Source organism: Artemia sp. Qi Xiang Cuo, chromosome 20 (genome assembly GCF_049724085.1).
Source record: "Artemia sp. Qi Xiang Cuo chromosome 20, ASM4972408v1, whole genome shotgun sequence".
Taxonomy (NCBI): Eukaryota; Metazoa; Arthropoda; class Branchiopoda; order Anostraca; family Artemiidae; genus Artemia; species Artemia sp. Qi Xiang Cuo.
The window spans coordinates 23617974-23630568 of record NC_142813.1 but is presented as its reverse complement, the minus strand read 5'-3'; the positions used below and the strand labels follow the sequence as shown (position 1 = coordinate 23630568).

At 35.3% G+C, this 12595-nt stretch overlaps 1 protein-coding gene across 4 annotated transcripts in view; it reads left to right on the top strand.

Annotated features, from left to right (window-relative positions):
- Positions 1 to 12595, top strand: part of LOC148940025 (uncharacterized) — a 143292-nt gene that overhangs the window by 78753 nt on the left and 51944 nt on the right. The window lies entirely within an intron of this gene.

Here is a 12595-nt window from a genome sequence, read left to right as displayed (position 1 = left end):
CTTTTTCATGTTTGGAATAGAATGCATAATTAATCGATCCCTTATGTAAAACTACCGCTGCAACCCGGATTAAACAGCTCTCTATGATGTTTTAGTACCCTGATTTAGTAACTTCGAAGTTACTATTGGCTATAGTTTGTTCTTTAACATAAACTTTATTAATCAGTTAACATAAACTTTATTAATCAGTATTTAATATTTCCTATATGGTCTAATAGTTAGGATAGACAGCTCTCACCCAGTTGGCCCGTGTTCGATTACTGGTATGGGATATTTTTACCTATGGTGATTTCTTAAGGAAAATAATTAAAAACAATTCGTGTTATACTATCTTATCTAAAGATAAGAATGTGTTGCATCATTATCTATATAATATCCTTTGCTACTATGGGACGTGTTCGTCTTTTACTAGGTTGTATCTACCACCGTAACCACAATTAATAGTTCGTTCTATACTATAATTAGGACTTACGAGTTATTGTATATGTGGCACCAAATCCTTAAGAAACTTGGAAGCATCGATGCTAACTTTGACGTAAAAACTTCAAATACCAAGGATGTTTTGCCTTCAACTATTAATTTTGTCCAATGGATCTAAAAAGCTTGAGAGCTCGGAATTGTCAGGAAGAACTGCCATTCTGATTTAAATTTGTTACTACTTGCTCTCAGATTTGTATGTGTTTTCACAGCCAGGGTTGCCACTGTCAATACGATTTTACTAGATCTAGTAAAAAAAAAATCTAGTAAATTTAGAGGGTCTAGTAAATTTCCCGAAATCTAGTAAAAACTAGTAAAAAGTCATGGCTTATAGTAAACAAGACTTTTTTTTTATTTTCCTTGAATTCAGGTAAAAAAAATTATCGTAAACATGACAATTTAAAATTTTTGCTTGTCTGTCTCAGAGACAGACAAGCAGTCTCCTATTTTCATAAACAGACACTTCACTTCCGGCGTCTAAAGGTTGACAAAATCAGCTTTCTGTGTATCAAATCTTACCAACTAAAAATGAAGCTATAATGACACTTGGATTCGTGATGATTGGGAATCTATTGGAATCAAAACAAAAGCCAACCACCTAAGGTGATTAGGTGAATCTCCTCAGTTTAAACAATTTCTGCACAAGCATTTGTATATCTCCCAAAGCGTTGTTTCTCATGTCATAAGACTGGGCATCTGGCCTCGCAGTGCTCTAATCGGGCCCTCTGCTCTCGCTGTGGATCATGCGATCACACCTCAAACATTGCCTCTCCATGTTCGGAAAACATGTTCTGTCTAGAATTTAAAGTTACCGGCAATACTTGTTACAGTGTAAAGTGTCCTAATAACAACAGTCAACTAGCAAAGCCCATGGTATGACATGGATGTGTCTACTGCTACGCAAGCTGTACTCTCGTGGAATATTAATGGCGGGCTCTTAGTCAAAATTCCTGTGATCAATGGTTTGCTTTCGAGTTTTGACGTATTGTGCTTGCTAGAACATTTTTTGACGAGTCTTAGTTTAGGTCTTCTGAAAATTGACAATAATTTTACTAGCTATTCGATGCCTGCTAAACGATCCGCTTCTAGTGGCCGGCCCTCGGTTGGTATTGCGATGCCTGTTAGGACCTCGTGCCGGTCGAGTATTGTTGATTCATGTGTTTCTTTTCTTGCTGTCCGTGTAAAAGAGTATGTTAATGTAAACGTCTATCTCCCAACAGATTATCGCAATGACCGATCGGAATTTTTATTTACTTCTGCGCGTGAGAAATTAGGGTCTTGCCTTTCAAAGATTCGCCTTTTAGGTAAGTGTTGTATTATTAAAGGAGTTTTTAACTGTAATTTAACTGACACCTCGTTATTGCGTACTTCTATTTTGTCTGGTATTTTTGACGATTGGCTTAGGATATTCCCTAAATATCTTGATTACACTTACACACACCATTTAAGTCACGTATCGAACCTTGACCATGCAGTTTCTTCTATAAATCTCCAAGTGTCCCCTATTCACGTCGTTACTGATTTCCAACTATCAGACCACCTTCCAATATCTGCATCTATTTATTGTTCCTCTGCTCAGTCTACTCCCACTACACAACCCCTTCAGCCCCACGCCCAATTTTACAGGGACTGGGAAAATATCCAAGATGACCTTTTTGCTGCAGTAACTAATTCTGTCCTTCATAGAATTCATGTTCCGTTCCAGCTGCTCAAGAATAATCCCCAAGTTGATGCAAATGAAATACGGGTGTTGCTAGATATCTATCTTGCACAAATTTATCGCGTTCTGCAATGGATAGAAAAATTCAGTATACCTCTTAAACGTATGAATCAGGGTGTCACAAAGCACTGGTCCAGTAATCTTAGGCTAGTTGAAGCTTGGAGAAAATCCAAACTTTGGTACCATTTGTGGCTCCAGTGCGACCGTCCTCGCTCTGGCTGGGTTTCTAACATTCGTCTTTCTACCAAAAAAAAGTTTGCAAGAGAACTATGTATCCACATGAACCAGATAGTTGAAGAGACATCCCAGCAAGCTTCTCTGTCCCAACCTTCCTTCTGGAGAAATGTATCAAGAGATCCTCCTAGGGCCCACCTATCTGCTCAAGTTATTCCTGATTCCGAATGGAATTCATACTTTTCTGCTGAATTCTCCCCACCAGATGCCGTTCTACAGTCCGAATATGAAGATAAGCTTGATAAATTTCTGTCTAGGTGTCCAACCGACAATTTTGTTGTTTCAGCTGATTCTGTACTGCGAGCAATCCAACGCCTAAAGCGTAAGAAATCTTCTGGCATCGATAAAATAAGCGCTCTTCACATTCTGCATGGAAGCGAGCTGCTGGTAAACCATATTGCTCTTTTGATGCAGATGATTGTTACCCAAGGAGTTGTACCGTCTTCTTTCTCAATCGGAGATCTCACTCCAATTCCAAAGAAAGGTAAACTCGCAACCCAGTGCTCGTCCTTCCGCCCTATAACAGTGGCCACTACCTTCTGCAAGCTTTTTGAACTTCTGTTCATTGACCAACTGAACGCAAAATGCTATGTTTCACCTTACCAATTTGGATTCCAACCAGGTCTCGGTTGTGCCCTCGCTTTGTCAGTTGTCGCGAAGGCATTGATCAATGCTAATGCGTCAGCTGAAACTCTCGTGTTAGCTGGGCCTGATGTTCGTAAAACGTTCGATTCTCTCATTCACGCCGCTATGCTACTCCATGCAGCAAAATGTGGAGTGAGCCCTTCATATATCAGAGCCCTTCGAGACATGTATTATCGTCTTAAGGTTCGCCTGATACTTCACCCATTAGCTAAAGTTGACGGCTCTCAAGTCTACGCATCAACCCCTAATATGTTTGTCAATGGTGAAAGAGCAACCCATCAAGGTGCTGTTTCGTCCCCTTTCCTCTTCAATAATGGAGTTCTTGATGCACAGTCAGCTGTCCCCACATCATTCATCTTTGCCGGTCTTGATTTATCTCTCGTATGTTATGCAGACGACATTCTGAATGTGAGCCGCACTATCCAGTGCATAAGCGAGACTTTCGCAACGCTACAATCTGAGTATGCGAAACTAGGTCTTCAGTTCAATGCTGAAAAGTCCGAAGTTGTATTCTTCAATTGGAAGCAAGCGTCACCTAGGGATATTCCTCTCGGAAATGGTAGACTTAAGCCAGTAGATCATACCACCTTCCTCGGTCTTCTCATTGGTTTGTCAGTAATGCACACGCGACAATTACTAATTACTCACATTGAGCGTAAAGTTGGGTTATCATATGCTTCTTTTGTGTCTAATAAGTTACAGTTCAACCGCCATCTTCTATCAAAACTTTTTAACTCTGTCGCTCTACCGCATTATTTGTACATATCGCCGTTTTGGAAAATGCTCACAAATTATGACTAGTCAAAAATTCGTTCAGTTTCCTTCCGGTTCGCAAAATATCTTTTACGTTTTCCCCCTTGGACGCGCAATTCTTATCTGATTAGAAAATTCAGCATTGCTGACCCCATTATAGCCGTGGAAAAGCAAATTCGTGCTTATAATTCCCGTTTAATGAAGTTGAATCATCCCTGGTCGTCAGTATTAACCTATTAGTTAAGATGTATTTTTTTTTTTTTTTTTTTTTTTTTTTTTTTTTTTTTTTAAGTGTTTGTTTTCGCGCTTAGTGTAATTAGTGTTTGCTTGTTTTTTTTTTTTTTTTTTTTTTTTTTACCAATTACGGCTTGATGCAATGATGTTCAAATTATTTATGTTTGTTCAGTATTTAGGATCCTAAAAAAAAGAAAAGAAACATGTCGCGTACCTACAGAGCAGTGTATAATTGTGTTTTTCTTTCTCGGTTTGTGCAATTTGTTCTAAGTGCTGATTTAGATCTTAGCTCCAGCGTTCGTCACTACAAACCACATGTATAACTCCTAAGTTTATGTTTATTGCTTTTTTTTGTTGTTTTGCTTATTGCTCCGTCTTTTCCTTTTTTGTATGACGGGTTTTCCAATACACAATAATAATAATAATACATACATATATATATATATATATATATATATATATATATATATATATATATATATATATATATATATATATATATACGCGCGCGCGCGCGCGCGCGCGCGCGCGCGCGCGTATATATATATATATATATATATATATATATATATATATATATATATATATATATATATATATATATATATATATATATATATATATATATATATATATATATATATATATATATATATATATATATATATATATATATATATATATATATATATATATATATATATATATATATATATATATATATATATATATATATATATATATATATATATATATATATATATATATATATATATATATATATATATATATATATATATATATATATATATATATATATATATATATATATATACGTGTGATGCCTGGGGGCATATATAGCTGTTAAGGAAGAAATGCTCGTATGAACTTCAGAGAGGGCTCATTTGATTGGAAATTGAAAGTTCTAGGTTAGTTTTTAAGAGTCAAAAGATATCAGAGGGCAACTACACCCACCCACGCCCCTTTTCCTCCAAATGTATCGGATAAAAATTTTGAGATAGGCATTTTATTAAAAATAGTTTAAAGGTCAAATGAAAAAAAACTCCGGTGTCAACACAACCCCCCAGAGCGCGGAGGCAGGCGTTGCAAGTTATGCCCTTGGGGCATATATGGTTCTTATGGAAGGGATGCTCGTATAAACTTCAGAGAGGGTTCATTTGAATGGAAATTGAAAGTTCTAGTTCCCTTTTTAAGAGTCTAAAGAGATCGTAGGGCCACTACCCCCCCACGCCCTTTTTCCAAACCCATCCGATGAAAATTATGAGATAGCCATTTTGTCAAAAATAGTTCAAAGGTCGGATAAGAACAATTCCGGTGTCGACGCAACCCCTCATGGCCTGGGGGCAGGCATTCTAATTTATACAATGAGGGCATGTATGGTTCCTATGAAAGAGATGCTCGTATAAGCTTCATAGAGGGCTCATTTGATTGGAAATTGAAAGTTCTAGTTCACTTTTTAAAGAGTCAAGAGATCGGAGAGCAACAAGCCCCCTTTCCCTACGCCCTTTTTTCCTCAAACCCATCGGCTAAAAATTTTGAGATAGCCATTTTTTTTAAATAGTTCAAAAATTAGATAACAAAAACTTTGGTTTCGACACCCCCCCCCCAGGGCCTGAGGGGTAGGCGTTGTAAGTGTTGTCCTGGGGGCGTATATGGTTCTCATGAAAGGGACGCTCGTATAAACTTCAGAGAGGGATCATTTGATTGAAAACGGAAAGTTATGGTTCCTTTTTAAAGAGTCCAAAGTGATCAATGGGCAATTATGCCCCCCACGCCAATGTTTCCCAAATATACCTGATAAAAATTTTGAAATAACCAATTTGTTAAAAATAGTTCAAATATCAGATAATAAAAACTCCGAGGTTGACACAAACCCATTTTTTTACTTTGATATTAGTTTTGATACTTTGATGAACATTTGATTTTGAAAAAAAAATTTAATTTGAAATAAGGAACTTTTGAAAATTTGAAACTTTTTGCCATCAAAAACACACAAAAATTAATTAAAAAAAAACATTCCGAAAAAGAAATTTTTTCAAAGAAAAGTAAAGGCTATTTTAAACTTAAGATCAGCAGATACAAATACCCGTTAAAATTCAAACTCAAAACGACTAGAAATAAGAATAAATGAAACCCAAAACGAACAGTAATTAAATAAACAATCATAGCAAAAAACATTCAACAAGTAATAATATAAATGAATAAATAAATCTTAAAGCGAGTAATAATTAAATTTAATATGCAAATCAAGCTTAAAGTGTAAAAACAATATTTTGCTATTGAAGTATAAATGAAACCCAAAAACAAACAAAAATTAAACTAACAATCAATGCAAACAAACATACAATAGATACTAATGTAAATGAATAAATAAATCTTAAAACGAGTGAAACTTGAATTAAAGATGCAAATCAAGCTTGAAACGAACAAAAATCACTGGAAACAAGAGTTTGGGTTTGGGTATCGCCTCCTTCTCTCGCTTTAAAAGTCTAAAACATACTGCGTATATGTGTCTTGAACAGTCTTGGAAAGTATAAATAAAATCAAACTGAATATTTAATATATAATAATATTAATTATTGAAACATCAATAGTTCAAAATTTTATTTCACTGTAATTTAATTTTTCTTTTCAAGGCTGTAAGAAGTGGAAAAAAATATTTGTAATACAATTCGTTTTCAGTGAAGCGCCAATGACGCAGCAGGCTTCAGGTTTTTACAGCTAAGGAAAGGGGCTGTATCCAAACTCTTGTTTGTAGTGAAACTATATTCGTCTTGAACAATTTTAGAAAGAACTAATAAATTAAGCTGAATATTTGATGTATAATGATATTAATTGCTGAAAGCTCATCCGTTTAAATTTTACTGGAATTTTAATGCTTATTTTCAATATTAAGTACCAAAGAATATATTTGTAATAAATTTCGTTTTCAGTAAAGCGCCAATGAAGTTTAAGAGTTTTAACCGCAGCAAGTTTTAGAATTTCACAGTGAGAGAAGGGGGCGATACTCAAACTCTTGTTTGTAGTGATTTTTGTTTGTTTCAAGCTTGATTTTCCATATTTAATTCAAGTTTCACTCGTTTTAAGATTGATTTATTCATTTACATTAGTATCTATCGGATGTTTGTTTGCATTGATTGTTTATTTAATTTCTGTTCGTTTGGGTTTCATTTATGCTTCAATAGCATTTTTTTTTCGTTTTAAGCTTGATTTATTGAATTTAAACATTCCTCGCTTTCAGATTTACTTATTCATTTATATTATTATTATTTGAAAAAAACTACGTTTTCTAAAGAGTTAAAGAGGCTGAGTTACAAGGTCGAACCTTAAAACGTACAGGGATTAGGAGGCACAGTTGGGGGGCTGCCGCCCCCAAACCCCCGCTTTTGGCAGCCTTTAAATAAAAAAAAAGTTTTTTAAACTGAAAGTAAGGAACGACATTAAATCTTAAAACGAACAGAAATTATTCCGTATATGAAAGAGGCTGCGCCCTCCTCAACGCCTCGCTCTTTACGCTAAAGTTTTTATTGTTTAAAAAAAGAGTTGTGAGAAAGTCAAACTTTAGCGTAAAGAGCGAGGCGTTGAGGAGGGCACAGCCTCTTTCATATACGGAATAATTTCTGTTCGTTTTAAGATTTAATGTCGCTCCTTACTTTCAGTTTAAAAAACTTTTTTTTTATTTAAAGGCTGCGAAAGCGGGGTTTGGGGGCGGCAGCCCTCAACTGTGCCTCCTAATCCCTGTACGTTTTAAGGTTCGACCTTGTAACTCAGCCTCTTTAACTCTTTAGAAAACGTAGTTTTTTTTCAAATAATTTCTGCACGTTTTTGTACAGTTTATTACTTATTATTGCTTGACTAACTGTTGGCTGATCGTGTCAGGAGTTAAAGTATGGGGGCTGCCGCCCCCCAAACCCCCGCTCTTGAACATTCTTGTGTTAAGGCTTTTAATTCCTGAATACTCAAATCACGTCGTACAGGGTGCCTCCTAATCCCTGTACGTTTTAAGGTTCGAACTTGTGACTCAGCCTCTTTAACAGCCCCCCCAACTGTGCCTCCTAATCCCTGTACGTTTTAAGGGTTGACCTTGTAACTCAGCCTCTTTAACTCTTTAGAAAACGTAGTTTTTTTTCAAATAATACACATAAACATGTTAGACATGCTTTTTTATGAAAATTGACGCTCATATATTTTCATAACAAAGCATGTCTAACCTGTTTATCTTTATTATTTGAAAAAAACTAAGGTTTTTCGTAAATGTAAATTCGGGGGATAATTTTTTCGGTCTGAAAATATCAAAAGGCCCTAACAGGTCGAATTCTGCTTCGAATGAGTCCTCATTCAACCGGATCAGTTGCCAACTGTGGCCTGTAGGCGTGGCTAAGAAAAAAAAGAAATGATGATGAATTTTAAGTGGCTATATTTGGTTTTTTGAAGTGGCTATATTTGTTTTTTTGGAAGGAGTGATCGGATTGAGCTGAAATTTCGAGGATAAACTCCCGGGCCCTAGGACAGCTTAACATCTAAATATCAGCACTATCTGACAACTTTTAAGGGGAGCTGTGGTGGGAGGGTCAAAACTTCCTGCCCAGTTTACCCCATGAAGATAAAGTCGGAGGAGGATGAAATTTTGCAAGTTTGTTAGTTTGAGCTTGGGCTACAAAATGCGATTACCGCCGTCTCTCTGCGACCTCTAGGACCTGAAATCGCTTAACATTGTGGTGGGTCGCCTCTTTATAGAGGCACAAGTGTGCCTCCTTGACTTGTTGTATGTTATTTTGCTATGATTGTTTATTTAATTTCTGTTCGTTTTGGGTTTCATTTTTCTTTAATAGTAATTTCTTGTCGTTTTGAGTTTGAATTTTAATAGGTATTTGTATCCGCTGATCTTTAGTTTAAAATGGCCTTTACTTTTCTTTGAAAAACCTCTTTTTCGGAAAGTTTTTTTAATTAATCGCATACAGTGGTTAAAGGCACTCTCTTTTCAATATAGGGTATGGATAGAGGTTCTAATAACTTATGGCAACGATTTATGCGTTATTCACGGGGCTTTATTTGCATATTAGACTATGAATTTTTAGCACCCTGGTGTGCTAGATTAAAAGTAAAAATTCTAGAGAAAGGTATAATATTCAGATTCATTTCTTTACAAAGAATTGAAGCCTTAAATCTGAGTTCCCAAATCAATTGTTAGGCTTGTGGGTTCCAGGGGCTTAATGGAAAACCCACTTAGTGACCATTTATGTCAGGCGTTCTCAACTCAAAGCAGATTAATATCAACTTTGAAAAATACGGCTTCCGACTGCAAAAGATAAGAAAAAAAATTGGAAGGAGTTGCTTTTTTCTAAATACTAAGTACTGTAGCTCTGTTTTTCTTCTGGTTGTCTCAAACGCTGGTTCTCTGTTTGGCGTATTTTATGTTTTTAGTCAAGCGAACTTGGGGTTTGGAAACAGTAAGATTCTTCTAAACCAGTTTGATGTCTTTTCAAATACAAACGGTTAAGCAAATAAGATAAAATATATGTCCTCTGTTGGTACAGTGGATTGATCTTCGCCTAGAAATGAGTTGCCAAGGGCTCAATCCCAGCTGCCGTAGCTTGGACACGATGACCTATGTTCTCATTAAGTGTCGTTAGTAAGTAGATCATTAGGTGGAATATGTTATTTGGAAATTGTTTCATTTTGTGATGCAAGTCAATTAGAGGTAAAAGCAAAACTTTTCGTTTTAAGCAGATTTAATTGAATTTTAGGATAAAAAGGTTTTCAGGGGTTGTTCAGCCATTGCAGTAAGCCATAATAATTCAATTTTAGCAATGGTTACTTCATTAATAGGCTTAATTCAATTCTTCTTAGCCTTATGTACAAAAAAGTTAATTTCCAGGTCATAATTTTCTAATTTTTCACGATACTGGTAAATTACAGTCATGTCTCAGATACTTATTTTTTATGAAGGTCCCAAACCCCCTCTCCCATCCTCTTATGGTTAACATGTAAACATAAACACTTAAAATCTTTAATATTGGGTGTTGCTCCCTCAACTGTAAGGACGCCTTTACCCTTCTTCCCTCTGCATAGATAAATGTATGAATGTAATCTTCCCTTTTTGACTTAAATGGGCCTATTCATTCACATTTTGTGGTAATCTGAAATGTTATATGGGATCGTATATGTTTAAGGGCAGAATATGTTATCCTACCATCGTATTTCAGAATCTGAAAGTTTTTATTAAAAGTTTTACACTGATTGACTATCTTAGGATTTCTGCTCAATAGCATTTGGCCACATCTGTGCTGAAATTGTTGTTTTTCTGCACGCAGTCGTCGAACACAATACCTTACCAGTGTGTAATCTCGTTTATTACTTAATAAAGAGACTAAAACGCACAATTTTGGCTCGAATGAGTCCTCTCCCAATAATCTACGATTTTGAGTTGTATCTAGTCACTCTTAAAACAAATATATATTTAGAGGGCTGAAATGCTCTAGGGTTCTGGAACAAGTCGAATCTGTTTGACCGTGGTGAGTATTTTTTTTTCTTTTTTTTTATATCATTAAAATTGCAGCGCATTTTGAAGGTGTTCTCCATTTTCTAAAATTATATAAAAAAAGACAATTTGTTTCAACTGAAAGTAAAGAGCAACACTGTAACTTAAAACGAGCAGAATTTATCTTGAATGTAAGGGGGCTGTCACCCTCCCCCATAACTGCACACTCTTCATACCAGTGCTTTACTAATGTTTTCGTCGTGAAAACATTTTAGAATGCAACTAAAAGAACTAAAACTTAACAAGGAGAATTAAGAATGGATCTAGAATAAATGAAATTCATATGACAAAATATTGGGTGATTGTCTATCCCGTATTATCAGCAAGCCGTCCTCCTTGCAAATTCAAGCAATGTTCGGGATTTGAAGGCACATTCTGGTTTTGACCAGTGCAACTCTATTGTACAATTTGAGTTTTGGTTTAATTTGTTATATTCAGGATTGGTCACTTGTTACTCTATTATTAATTTGGTTTGTATGTCTGCATGTTTTATTATACCTTGTATCCACATTGTTTTTAAATTTTTGCTGTTGGAATTGCTATATTTCGTCTTTATTAGCGCTGAGGACGATTATACAGACTTTTTCTTCTTTGAAATTCACTGGCTTTACAACTGCTTTCTTAGTTCTTCCTACTATTTTTCTTTAATTTTTGAGTGCAAAAATATAACCAACTTATAATTCCAAATATTCTACTAACAGGTTGCCTTTCAAAGATCAAATTGCTTAAAAAACTAAAATTTAATTGTTTCAAGCAAATGCAAATATAAAGGCCTTTTGTTCTCGAAACAGTGATAATGAATTTGAAGTTTTATTGCATTTTTTTTGCATTATAGAATTCATTGAGATGAAAATATTAACTCTAGCGTAACAAGCAGATGGTTAAGGAAAGGGACATCATTCTCCTCATATATAGCATAATTCAAGTTTGTCTTGAAAAATCTTGCGAAAATCTTGAGATCCAAAACACAGTGCTGCACGGGTCTAAAAGTGCTGCCATCTACTTTTACAAACTTTACTGGTTTGTAACATTGTATAGTCTATTACTCAATTTTGCGCGTTTTGTCTGAAGTAGAGAAATGGTAGCACACATGCCTCCTTCCTAAACTTTTACAGTTCTCTCATTGCTAAATAAATTGGAGCTTATCCGTTAACATTATTGGTTATGATGGCGGAAACAATTAAGATATAATATCTGAGATATATTAATCTTGTTTTACCATATTTCGTAGTCTCTGATCATAACAAGTTATTCTAGCCAAAAAAGAGGGTATACCTGTAGAGATTTAAGTATGGAGTTCAGTGGTAAATGGTGCAAAATCCAGACAGTGGTAAGTGCCCCGTCAAACGAATATCAAGAGGTAAGGTAGGCTTATAGCCCGAAACTCCTTCCCCCTCCTCCGTCTGAAATCCGAAGATCTTAGGGACTTTTTGATACTTGTGTGATATAAGCCCTACCTAATATTCTTTATCTAAGTAGAACCTTTTGACTCATTATAGAACCATTTTTTTCGTTAGTTTCTTTCAGCTTAGTGTGATACAAGACAAAGAGAATTGACAGAATTGTTGAAAAATATATAATTTGGGCTATATATTTGCACATAAGGGGGGGGTAAAGTATTGGGACAGTGTGAAGTAAGAAAACATTCTTACTGCATAATATGCAAAATAATTGTACCTAACACATTAGGCATGCAGACCTGATATACTTTACCCCCCCCCCCCCTAATGTACAAATATATAGCTCAAATTTGTTTCTAAAGTATTATCTTACTTTGGTATATTTTTTTAGGATTGAGTTACAGAGAAACATATTAGAAGAAGTTTAGGTAGGGTGTATATCATACAAGTACCGACCTTTCTTATATTTTGACTCCTTTTCTTAGGACTTTTCTCCTTTTCTATAGGTCTTGCGGTGGAACGAATAATTTGAATTTTAATTTCTGGTTCTTTCACTGTTACTAAGGACCA